General features: G+C 44.4%; 2 non-coding genes across 2 annotated transcripts; both read left to right on the forward strand.

Moving 5' to 3' along the window:
* The first annotated feature begins 6,871 nt into the window (after positions 1-6,871).
* LOC126877815 (small subunit ribosomal RNA) lies at positions 6,872-8,794 on the forward strand. The gene has a single exon (XR_007695350.1). It is a non-coding gene; the product is annotated as a small subunit ribosomal RNA (ribosomal RNA).
* Positions 8,795-12,180: 3,386 nt separating this feature from the next.
* On the forward strand, positions 12,181-12,335 carry LOC126877813 (5.8S ribosomal RNA). Its single transcript, XR_007695348.1, has one exon. It is a non-coding gene; the product is annotated as a 5.8S ribosomal RNA (ribosomal RNA).
* The last annotated feature ends 165 nt before the right edge of the window (positions 12,336-12,500 follow it).

Genomic DNA, 12,500 nt, shown 5'->3' on the forward strand with positions numbered 1-12,500 from the left:
CTGGGACTTTGTCTCCTGCGGTTAAAAAAAATAATTTCGCTACGTACGGCCGATGGTCGTGCGTAGCGATTTTTTTTTCCTTTAAATCAAACAACGAGACGCACGAATAGAAAGCGATACGCCGCTGGGACTTTGTCTCGTGCGAGTAAAAAGCAATACGCCGCTGGACTTAGCCGCGTGCGAGTAAAAAGCAATACGCCGCTGGACTTAGTCGCGTACAAACAGAAAGCAATACGCCGCTGGACTTAGTCGCGTGCGAGTAAAAAGCAATACGCCGCTGGACTTAGTCGCGTACAAACAGAAAGCAATACGCCGCTGGACTTAGTCGCGTACGAGCATAAAGCAATACGCCGCTGGACTTAGTCGCGTGCGAGTAAAAAGCAATACGCCGCTGGACTTAGTCGCGTACAAACAGAAAGCAATACGCCGCTGGGACTTTGTCTCCTGCGGTTAAAAAAAATAATTTCGCTACGTACGGCCGATGGTCGTGCGTAGCGATTTTTTTTTTCCTTTAAATCAAACAACGAGACGCACGAATAGAAAGCGATACGCCGCTGCAACTTTGTCGCGTGCCAGTAAAAAGCAATACGCCGCTGGACTTAGCCGCTCGTGCTACCGCTGCGCGCGCACCTCCGAATCAGCGGGTATGCGCCGGAGTAGGTAACACTCTCTTAAGGTACGCCGTTCTGCGCAGCTCGTCTTGCGCGCGCGCGCGCGCGCTTTTTCAAATATTTTTAAACGTTTTTTCGCGTTTTTTCCCGTTTCTTCGCGTTTTTTCCCGTTTTTTCCCGTTTTTTCCCGTTTTCCACGTTTTTTCCCGTTTCACGAGAGAGACGAAAACGAGGAAAATAATCGCGACAAATGCTCGCTCGCTGCGCTCGCTCGGACGAATATAGCCCAACCCAAAACCGATCCCGAGCGTTCGAACGAAGATTTCGATGAAATCGAAGAACGAACGCGAAAGGGATTGGTTTTGGGTTGGGCTATTTTTTTTTCGAGCGAGCGGAGCGAGCGAGCAACGCGTAAGAGCGTATCGTTGCGTCGCAGGGACTTTGAAATATTCGCCACTGTTCGAACGTTCGAGTCGAAATAACTCGAGAAAAAGCGTTATAACGCATCGAAATTATCAGTGAAATCGTTACGTATCGACGAAATCTAGTCGAAAGTAGCGATTTCACTTTATTTTTTTAAAAAATTTCATCCTCCGGACCAACGTGACCGGGACGTTGGAACTTAGAATTTTTTCGCCCCGTTACGAAAGTACCGAAAGTTCAACTCGAAATAACTCGCTAAAAAGCGTTATAACGTATCGAAATTTTGCGTGAAATCGTTACGTTTCGACGAAATCTAGTCGAAAGTAGCGATTTCACTTTATTTTTTTAAAAAATTTCATCCTCCGGACCAACGTGACCGGGACGTTGGAACTTAGAATTTTTTCGCCCCGTTACGAAAGTACCGAAAGTTCAACTCGAAATAACTCGCTAAAAAGCGTTATAACGTATCGAAATTTTGCGTGAAATCGTTACGTTTCGACGAAATCTAGTCGAAAGTAGCGATTTCACTTTATTTTTTTAAAAAATTTCATCCTCCGGACCAACGTGACCGGGACGTTGGAACTTAGAATTTTTTCGCCCCGTTACGAAAGTACCGAAAGTTCAACTCGAAATAACTCGCTAAAAAGCGTTATAACGTATCGAAATTTTGCGTGAAATCGTTACGTTTCGACGAAATCTAGTCGAAAGTAGCGATTTCACTTTATTTTTTTAAAAAATTTCGTCCTCCGGACCAACCTGACCGGGACGTTGGAACTTAGAATTTTTTCGCCCCGTTACGAAAGTACCGAAAGTTCAACTCGAAATAACTCGCTAAAAAGCGTTATAACGTATCGAAATTTTGCGTGAAATCGTTACGTTTCGACGAAATCTAGTCGAAAGTAGCGATTTCACTTTATTTTTTTAAAAAATTTCATCCTCCGGACCAACGTGACCGGGACGTTGGAACTTAGAATTTTTTCGCCCCGTTACGAAAGTACCGAAAGTTCAACTCGAAATAACTCGCTAAAAAGCGTTATAACGTATCGAAATTTTGCGTGAAATCGTTACGTTTCGACGAAATCTAGTCGAAAGTAGCGATTTCACTTTATTTTTTTGAAAAATTTCATCCTCCGGACCAACGTGACTGGGACGTTGGAACTTAGAATTTTTTCGCACCGCTACGAAAAGGCCGAAAGATCCCCTCCAAATAACTCGTTAAAAAGTGTTATAACGTACGAATATTTTTCAAGAAATCGTTATAACTCGATAAAATACGTCGGGATTAAGCGTTTATATCGTCGGCAGACGGATATAAAAACGTTTGGACCGACACGACCGGTCGTTGGAACATAGAAAAATTCCGAGCCGGTACGTTGGGACTTAGAAAAATTCCGAGGGCGAAAAAGTTTTTTCGAGTTTATTCGTTAAAAAGCGTTACAAGGTATGAATTTTTTTGCATAAATCGACGTAACTCGACGAAATACGTCGGGATTAATGGTTTATTTCCGTCCGAGAACGATTTTTAAAAACGGACCTATGCGGCCGGTCGTTCGTACTTGGAAAATTTTCGGACCGAACACTCTTTTTCGATTAATTCGTTAAAAAGCGTTATAACGTACGAATATTTTTCAAGAAATCGTTATAACTCGATAAAATACGTCGGGATTAAGCGTTTATATCGTCGGCAGACGGATATAAAAACGTTTGGACCGACACGACCGGTCGTTGGAACATAGAAAAATTCCGAGCCGGTACGTTGGGACTTAGAAAAATTCCGAGGGCGAAAAAGTTTTTTCGAGTTTATTCGTTAAAAAGCGTTACAAGGTATGAATTTTTTTGCATAAATCGACGTAACTCGACGAAATACGTCGGGATTAATGGTTTATTTCCGTCCGAGAACGATTTTTAAAAACGGACCTATGCGGCCGGTCGTTCGTACTTAGAAAATTTTCGGACCGAACACTCTTTTTCGATTAATTCGTTAAAAAGCGTTATAACGTACGAATATTTTTCAAGAAATCGTTATAACTCGATAAAATACGTCGGGATTAAGCGTTTATATCGTCGGCAGACGGATATAAAAACGTTTGGACCGACACGACCGGTCGTTGGAACATAGAAAAATTCCGAGCCGGTACGTTGGGACTTAGAAAAATTCCGAGGGCGAAAAAGTTTTTTCGAGTTTATTCGTTAAAAAGCGTTACAAGGTATGAATTTTTTTGCATAAATCGACGTAACTCGACGAAATACGTCGGGATTAATGGTTTATTTCCGTCCGAGAACGATTTTTAAAAACGGACCTATGCGGCCGGTCGTTCGTACTTAGAAAATTTTCGGACCGAACACTCTTTTTCGATTAATTCGTTAAAAAGCGTTATAACGTACGAATATTTTTCAAGAAATCGTTATAACTCGATAAAATACGTCGGGATTAAGCGTTTATATCGTCGGCAGACGGATATAAAAACGTTTGGACCGACACGACCGGTCGTTGGAACATAGAAAAATTCCGAGCCGGTACGTTGGGACTTAGAAAAATTCCGAGGGCGAAAAAGTTTTTTCGAGTTTATTCGTTAAAAAGCGTTACAAGGTATGAATTTTTTTGCATAAATCGACGTAACTCGACGAAATACGTCGGGATTAATGGTTTATTTCCGTCCGAGAACGATTTTTAAAAACGGACCTATGCGGCCGGTCGTTCGTACTTAGAAAATTTTCGGACCGAACACTCTTTTTCGATTAATTCGTTAAAAAGCGTTATAACGTACGAATATTTTTCAAGAAATCGTTATAACTCGATAAAATACGTCGGGATTAAGCGTTTATATCGTCGGCAGACGGATATAAAAACGTTTGGACCGACACGACCGGTCGTTGGAACATAGAAAAATTCCGAGCCGGTACGTTGGGACTTAGAAAAATTCCGAGGGCGAAAAAGTTTTTTCGAGTTTATTCGTTAAAAAGCGTTACAAGGTATGAATTTTTTTGCATAAATCGACGTAACTCGACGAAATACGTCGGGATTAATGGTTTATTTCCGTCCGAGAACGATTTTTAAAAACGGACCTATGCGGCCGGTCGTTCGTACTTAGAAAATTTTCGGACCGAACACTCTTTTTCGATTAATTCGTTAAAAAGCGTTATAACGTACGAATATTTTTCAAGAAATCGTTATAACTCGATAAAATACGTCGGGATTAAGCGTTTATATCGTCGGCAGACGGATATAAAAACGTTTGGACCGACACGACCGGTCGTTGGAACATAGAAAAATTCCGAGCCGGTACGTTGGGACTTAGAAAAATTCCGAGGGCGAAAAAGTTTTTTCGAGTTTATTCGTTAAAAAGCGTTACAAGGTATGAATTTTTTTGCATAAATCGACGTAACTCGACGAAATACGTCGGGATTAATGGTTTATTTCCGTCCGAGAACGATTTTTAAAAACGGACCTATGCGGCCGGTCGTTCGTACTTAGAAAATTTTCGGACCGAACACTCTTTTTCGATTAATTCGTTAAAAAGCGTTATAACGTACGAATATTTTTCAAGAAATCGTTATAACTCGATAAAATACGTCGGGATTAAGCGTTTATATCGTCGGCAGACGGATATAAAAACGTTTGGACCGACACGACCGGTCGTTGGAACATAGAAAAATTCCGAGCCGGTACGTTGGGACTTAGAAAAATTCCGAGGGCGAAAAAGTTTTTTCGAGTTTATTCGTTAAAAAGCGTTACAAGGTATGAATTTTTTTGCATAAATCGACGTAACTCGACGAAATACGTCGGGATTAATGGTTTATTTCCGTCCGAGAACGATTTTTAAAAACGGACCTATGCGGCCGGTCGTTCGTACTTAGAAAATTTTCGGACCGAACACTCTTTTTCGATTAATTCGTTAAAAAGCGTTATAACGTACGAATATTTTTCAAGAAATCGTTATAACTCGATAAAATACGTCGGGATTAAGCGTTTATATCGTCGGCAGACGGATATAAAAACGTTTGGACCGACACGACCGGTCGTTGGAACATAGAAAAATTCCGAGCCGGTACGTTGGGACTTAGAAAAATTCCGAGGGCGAAAAAGTTTTTTCGAGTTTATTCGTTAAAAAGCGTTACAAGGTATGAATTTTTTTGCATAAATCGACGTAACTCGACGAAATACGTCGGGATTAATGGTTTATTTCCGTCCGAGAACGATTTTTAAAAACGGACCTATGCGGCCGGTCGTTCGTACTTAGAAAATTTTCGGACCGAACACTCTTTTTCGATTAATTCGTTAAAAAGCGTTATAACGTACGAATATTTTTCAAGAAATCGTTATAACTCGATAAAATACGTCGGGATTAAGCGTTTATATCGTCGGCAGACGGATATAAAAACGTTTGGACCGACACGACCGGTCGTTGGAACATAGAAAAATTCCGAGCCGGTACGTTGGGACTTAGAAAAATTCCGAGGGCGAAAAAGTTTTTTCGAGTTTATTCGTTAAAAAGCGTTACAAGGTATAAATTTTTTTACGGGAATCGTTCTATCTCTATTAAATACGTCGGGATTAAACATTTTTATCGATTTTTTCAAAAAATTAGCGTTCGTCGAACTGACACGACTGGGATATTTTTCTAATTTTTTCGTTAATTAACGTTACAAGGTATATATTTTTTTGCATATTTCTACTTATTTTAACGTATTGTAATTGATTATAAACTTATTTTTTGTCCGTATTCGATAAAAGAGTATGTTTACTGATGCAATTTTTCGGTGAAAAAAAAAATTAATTTTTTGGTAAAAATGCATTTCTATTATGTTAATAAAACGTCTGGTAATGTATTTCGATGGTTGGATATTGGCTTTGTATAGTAGTGATCGAGCGTTCGCGAGACTAAGTTCCAGCGTCCCTTCCGAACGGTACGTTGCTACGGAGGTTTTGCACCGTAAGCGCGCGGCCGCTAGCCCGGCCGGCGCCGGCCTTCCGGCTGGCGCTTTCGTATCTATAAGAGAGACGTCGAGCCGGACGGTTCGGTCGGAACAGCGTTGAGCGCGTGGCTATTCTACGGCCTCGGTTGAGAATTCAGTCACCGCTCCTCGAGTCTTAGTGTATTTTACGCTATTTCTCGACTGTTCCTCCGTTCTCGTTCTGGTTTTTTCTCTACACTGCTGCGCCGCGGGTCGCTGTCCTGGACGTAATGACCAAATATCGTGGCAAGGTTCCCCTGAGTCGGGAAGCTGGTGACCTGTGTGTACGTATTCTAACAAAAATTGTTAGATGCGTGTGTGCTTGTACTAACTGAGCATCGATTCATTCAAAAGAGTATAACCGTCTGCTTTCTATAAAAACTTCTGCTTTCGCAGAAGTATCCGATGAGGCGGTAGGAGCGTACTATCTTTGCGTAGTATGTCTTCTGCCGAAAATGTTCTACCGATTGAAAGAATATTCTTACGGTATGTCCAGCGCGACGCACTGGGATACGCGCTTGTTCGTTCAGCGTGAGGTGCGTATACGTGCTTTACCGCTAAGATATTCTAATAAGTCTTTTTACACGAAGACAGCATTATGGAAATGTTCCTTTAGAAGTACGATTCTAAACATTTTATATAAGACTATGAGAAAGAGAGAGAGAGAAGAGAGGAGGTGGAGTTGAGAATTACAAAGTGGCTGCGAGCGGCGTTCGAAGATTATTACTGAACTATGGGTGTATCTCGAACGTCGCTAGGAGATATATTTTATAGATATATCTATCTTAAGAACGAAAAGTCTCGTCGTACGGTGCTTACGTCCCACCTACGACACGAAGAGAACTTAAACGAAATTTATAAGAATTGTTATACGAATAAGATCCCTGGTTGATCCTGCCAGTAGTCATATGCTTGTCTCAAAGATTAAGCCATGCATGTCTCAGTACATGCCGCATTAAGGTGAAACCGCGAATGGCTCATTAAATCAGTTATGGTTTCTTAGATCATACCTACATTTACTTGGATAACTGTGGTAATTCTAGAGCTAATACATGCAAACAGATTCCGACCAGAGATGGTAGGAATGCTTTTATTAGATCAAAACCAATCGGTGGCGGATGGCTCGTCTGTCCGTCCATCGTTTGTTTTGGTGACTCTGAATAACTTTGTGCTGATCGCATGGTCATCTAGCACCGGCGACGCATCTTTCAAATGTCTGCCTTATCAACTGTCGATGGTAGGTTCTGCGCCTACCATGGTTGTAACGGGTAACGGGGAATCAGGGTTCGATTCCGGAGAGGGAGCCTGAGAAACAGCTACCACATCCAAGGAAGGCAGCAGGCGCGCAAATTACCCACTCCCGGCACGGGGAGGTAGTGACGAAAAATAACGATACGGGACTCATCCGAGGCCCCGTAATCGGAATGAGTACACTTTAAATCCTTTAACGAGGACCAATTGGAGGGCAAGTCTGGTGCCAGCAGCCGCGGTAATTCCAGCTCCAATAGCGTATATTAAAGTTGTTGCGGTTAAAAAGCTCGTAGTTGAATCTGTGTGTCACAGTGTCGGTTCACCGCTCGCGGTGTTTAACTGGCATTATGTGGTACGTCCTATCGGTGGGCTTAGCTCCTCGCGGGCGGTCCAACTAATATCCCATCGCGGTGCTCTTCACTGAGTGTCGAGGTGGGCCGATACGTTTACTTTGAACAAATTAGAGTGCTTAAAGCAGGCTACCTTCGCCTGAATACTGTGTGCATGGAATAATGGAATAGGACCTCGGTTCTATTTTGTTGGTTTTCGGAGCCCCGAGGTAATGATTAATAGGGACAGATGGGGGCATTCGTATTGCGACGTTAGAGGTGAAATTCTTGGATCGTCGCAAGACGGACAGAAGCGAAAGCATTTGCCAAAAATGTTTTCATTAATCAAGAACGAAAGTTAGAGGTTCGAAGGCGATCAGATACCGCCCTAGTTCTAACCATAAACGATGCCAGCCAGCGATCCGCCGAAGTTCCTCCGATGACTCGGCGGGCAGCTTCCGGGAAACCAAAGCTTTTGGGTTCCGGGGGAAGTATGGTTGCAAAGCTGAAACTTAAAGGAATTGACGGAAGGGCACCACCAGGAGTGGAGCCTGCGGCTTAATTTGACTCAACACGGGAAACCTCACCAGGCCCGGACACCGGAAGGATTGACAGATTGATAGCTCTTTCTTGATTCGGTGGGTGGTGGTGCATGGCCGTTCTTAGTTGGTGGAGCGATTTGTCTGGTTAATTCCGATAACGAACGAGACTCTAGCCTGCTAAATAGACGTAACTTATGGTATCTCGAAGGCCCCCGGCTTCGGTCGGTGGGTTTTTACTACCAACGTACAAACAAATCTTCTTAGAGGAACAGGCGGCTTCTAGCCGCACGAGATTGAGCAATAACAGGTCTGTGATGCCCTTAGATGTTCTGGGCCGCACGCGCGCTACACTGAAGGAATCAGCGTGTTTTCCCTGGCCGAAAGGCCCGGGTAACCCGCTGAACCTCCTTCGTGCTAGGGATTGGGGCTTGCAATTATTCCCCATGAACGAGGAATTCCCAGTAAGCGCGAGTCATAAGCTCGCGTTGATTACGTCCCTGCCCTTTGTACACACCGCCCGTCGCTACTACCGATTGAATGATTTAGTGAGGTCTTCGGACTGGTGCGCGGCCAATGTGATAAGCATTGCCGATGTTACCGGGAAGATGACCAAACTTGATCATTTAGAGGAAGTAAAAGTCGTAACAAGGTTTCCGTAGGTGAACCTGCGGAAGGATCATTAACGATACGATACCAAAAGAATTTGACTTGAACACATATAAAAACTATGAAATATATATCACAATGGTCGGTAAGGAGCCGTACTCCTCCTGTATCGACGAAAGTATATACGACGTATTAACAAGCTATATACTTTAACAAACGAAAACGCCAGGGAGCTTGGCAACCTCCGTTGGCACGAATAGAAATATTCTTAAGGAGGAGACGACCCTCCAGCTACGGAATTATACGAAGAGAAGGTGGCACTCTCTCTCGATCATCGGGATGAAGAGATATATATATACAAGTATAAAAACGAAATGCGAATGAAACTTATTCGAGGCGCCTGCGTGAGGTCGTAAACAGAAAGACCCGCCGTCTCCGAATAAAACATATAACATATAATATATATATATATGAAATTCTAATAAAAGGGAACTCTAGCTTCGAAAGAGCCAACAAAAGTTAAGGCTCGATATCAAACGAAAAAATTACGATGGAAACCAGGTGTAAAGAGAAATGCAGTCGTGGCGCCTGCGAGAGGCCGTACACAGAAAGACCCGCCGTCACGATCTCGTATTTCGTATTTGCATCGTGGAAACCGTACAAACGAAATATAAAAGTCCATGCAAACTAATAAGAAAATCTCTAAAGTGCCTCGTGTCGGAGTGATCATGCTCGCCTATTCTCTTCTATGTTTCGTGGTCTGTGTTGCGTTTGTTCTCCTCCTAGCAACGGGACATATCGAAGACTCCTCTTTGGGATCGAACGAAGCGTCTAGAACGAGTCGACGAGAGCGAAAGAACTTGTAGCGAGTCGCGCAGAGCGAAAGGATACCGATATACATCTTCGAAGGTTCTCTTCGAAGATCCATGGATACCTTCTGCGTCGACTTCTCTCGTCTCTTTCATCGAAACTCTCGTCGTTCTCGAAACGTGCTTCCTACCCAAAGGGCGTGTGCTCTTCGTATGTCGTTTCGTTCGAAATAACGAAACCACGTGTAACATACTCGTGGATCGGGTAACCTAGAACGAAGACGCATCGCGTGGATGTTGGCCCGCTATGCGACGATGACCGATGATGATGATGATGATGATGATGATGATATGATGATGATGTCGATGTCGACGACGACGACGATGAAGACGATGTGTAGCAACGATTCGTAACTAGTCTAGCCGAAGTTCGTTCAGAGGGGAACGCCGCCGGCTTCGAAGCCTCGATGTCGTGAGTCGGACACCCGTGCCGTCGCTAGAGTTTTTCAAACTCTGCTTCTGGATATTGGGACGAAAGACCGCTCGAGGACGACGACAGCCGTGCGTGCGTATCCCATCGAATTTTTTTTACACCACCTGAACGAGACTAAAGTTTCGTCTAGTTGATCGTCTACCGTCGCATAATGTATATTATATACCGTTCAGAGGGGACCGGCTGTCTATCCTCGTTGTCGTGAGTCGGACACCCGTGCCGTCGCTAGAGTTTTTCAAACTCTGCTTCTGGATATCGGGACGAAAGACCGCGCGAGGACGACGGATGCGAGTCCCATCGAATTTTTGACTTACACACTACCTGAACGAGACTTAAAGTTTCATATTATATACCGTTCAGAGGGGACCGGCTGTCTATCCTCGTTGTCGTGAGTCGGACACCCGTGCCGTCGCTAGAGTTTTTCAAACTCTGCTTCTGGATATCGGGACGAAAGACCGCGCGAGGACGACGGATGCGAGTCCCATCGAATTTTTGACTTACACACTACCTGAACGAGACTTAAAGTTTCATATAATATACCGTTCAGAGGGGACCGGCTGTCTTTCCTCGTTGTCGTGAGTCGGACACCCGTGCCGTCGCTAGAGTTTTTCAAACTCTGCTTCTGGATATCGGGACGAAAGACCGCGCGAGGACGACGGATGCGAGTCCCATCGAATTTTTTATTTACACACTACCTGAACGAGACTTAAAGTTTCATCCAGTTTGTCGTCTATCATCGCATATATAATATACCGTTCAGAGGGGACCGGCTGTCTATCCTCGTTGTCGTGAGTCGGACACCCGTGCCGTCGCTAGAGTTTTTCAAACTCTGCTTCTGGATATCGGGACGAAAGACCGCGCGAGGACGACGGATGCGAGTCCCATCGAATTTTTGACTTACACACTACCTGAACGAGACTTAAAGTTTCATATAATATACCGTTCAGAGGGGACCGGCTGTCTTTCCTCGTTGTCGTGAGTCGGACACCCGTGCCGTCGCTAGAGTTTTTCAAACTCTGCTTCTGGATATCGGGACGAAAGACCGCGCGAGGACGACGGATGCGAGTCCCATCGAATTTTTGATTTACACACTACCTGAACGAGACTTAAAGTTTCATCCAGTTTGTCGTCTATCATCTCATATATAATATACCGTTCAGAGGGGACCGGCTGTCTATCCTCGTTGTCGTGAGTCGGACACCCGTGCCGTCGCTAGAGTTTTTCAAACTCTGCTTCTGGATGTTGGGACGAAAGACCGCGCGAGGACGATGGATGCGTGTCCCATCGAATTTTTGATTTACAAGACACACACTACCTGAACGAGACTAAAGTTTCATCGAGTTTATCATCGCATAACCCGTTCGGAGGGGACCGGCTGTCTATCCTCGTTGTCGTGAGTCGGACACCCGTGCCGTCGCTAGAGTTTTTCAAACTCTGCTTCTGGATATCGGGACGAAAGACCGCGCGAGGACGATGGCTGCGAGTCCCATCGAATTTTTGTTTTTTTTTTTTTTTTTAAAGAAAAAACACCACCCGAACGGAGATGTGTTCTATCTTTCGTCGATTTTTCATGCTTTCAGTCGGTCGCGTGGTCGCCATCCGTTCGGAGGGGATCGCCGGCTTCGAAACCTCGATGTCGTGAGTCGGACACCCGTGCCGTCGCTAGAGTTTTTCAAACTCTGCTTCTGGATATTGGGACGAAAGACCGCTCGAGGCGGACGGCCGCGCGAATCCCATCGAATCTTTACTATCACCCGAACGATGGAGAGATGCACGCGCGCTGTTTCTTGAATAATTGGACGAGAGAGTAGAATCAAACACATATATAACATGGGCTAGCCACCGTGCTTACTCGTTCGCGAGATCGTGTGCTGTACAGAGGATTCAGAATCGGGTGTATATATCCCCGTCGTTTCCTGACGAACGGAGCTTCGATCTCGATGGTTGTTATATATCATAATGTACTTTACGCCCGGCCGGCGAACGCGCGTATCTTCGCGCGTTCGTCGTTTTCTTTTTTTTTCGAACGTTTTTGTGTCGTCAATCCTATGGCGACTTCTGCGCGTTCGATTCCCGTTGGTCGAACGTGACGGAACTCGGCTTCGCTAGAACCGAGAAGAGTACATTTGAGTATTGAACTGTTGTAAATTTATAAAAGATTACCCTGAACGGTGGATCACTTGGCTCGTGGGTCGATGAAGAACGCAGCTAATTGCGCGTCAACGTGTGAACTGCAGGACACATGAACATCGACATTTCGAACGCACATTGCGGTCCACGGATACAATTCCTGGACCACGCCTGGCTGAGGGTTGCTCACGTAAACCTAAGACTGCTTGCGTTGCGTATCGTTACTCTCCGTATCTGTCTCTCTCTGTCCCTTCTTGCCTTAACAACCCGCCGTCGTTCTTCTTTATATAAGAGAACGTTTCAGAGTCGGACGAAGGTACAAGAACGAGGATACGAATAAGAGCGGACGG

Source organism: Bombus huntii, unplaced genomic scaffold (assembly GCF_024542735.1).
Source record: "Bombus huntii isolate Logan2020A unplaced genomic scaffold, iyBomHunt1.1 ctg00000251.1, whole genome shotgun sequence".
NCBI classification, from domain to species: Eukaryota; Metazoa; Arthropoda; class Insecta; order Hymenoptera; family Apidae; genus Bombus; species Bombus huntii.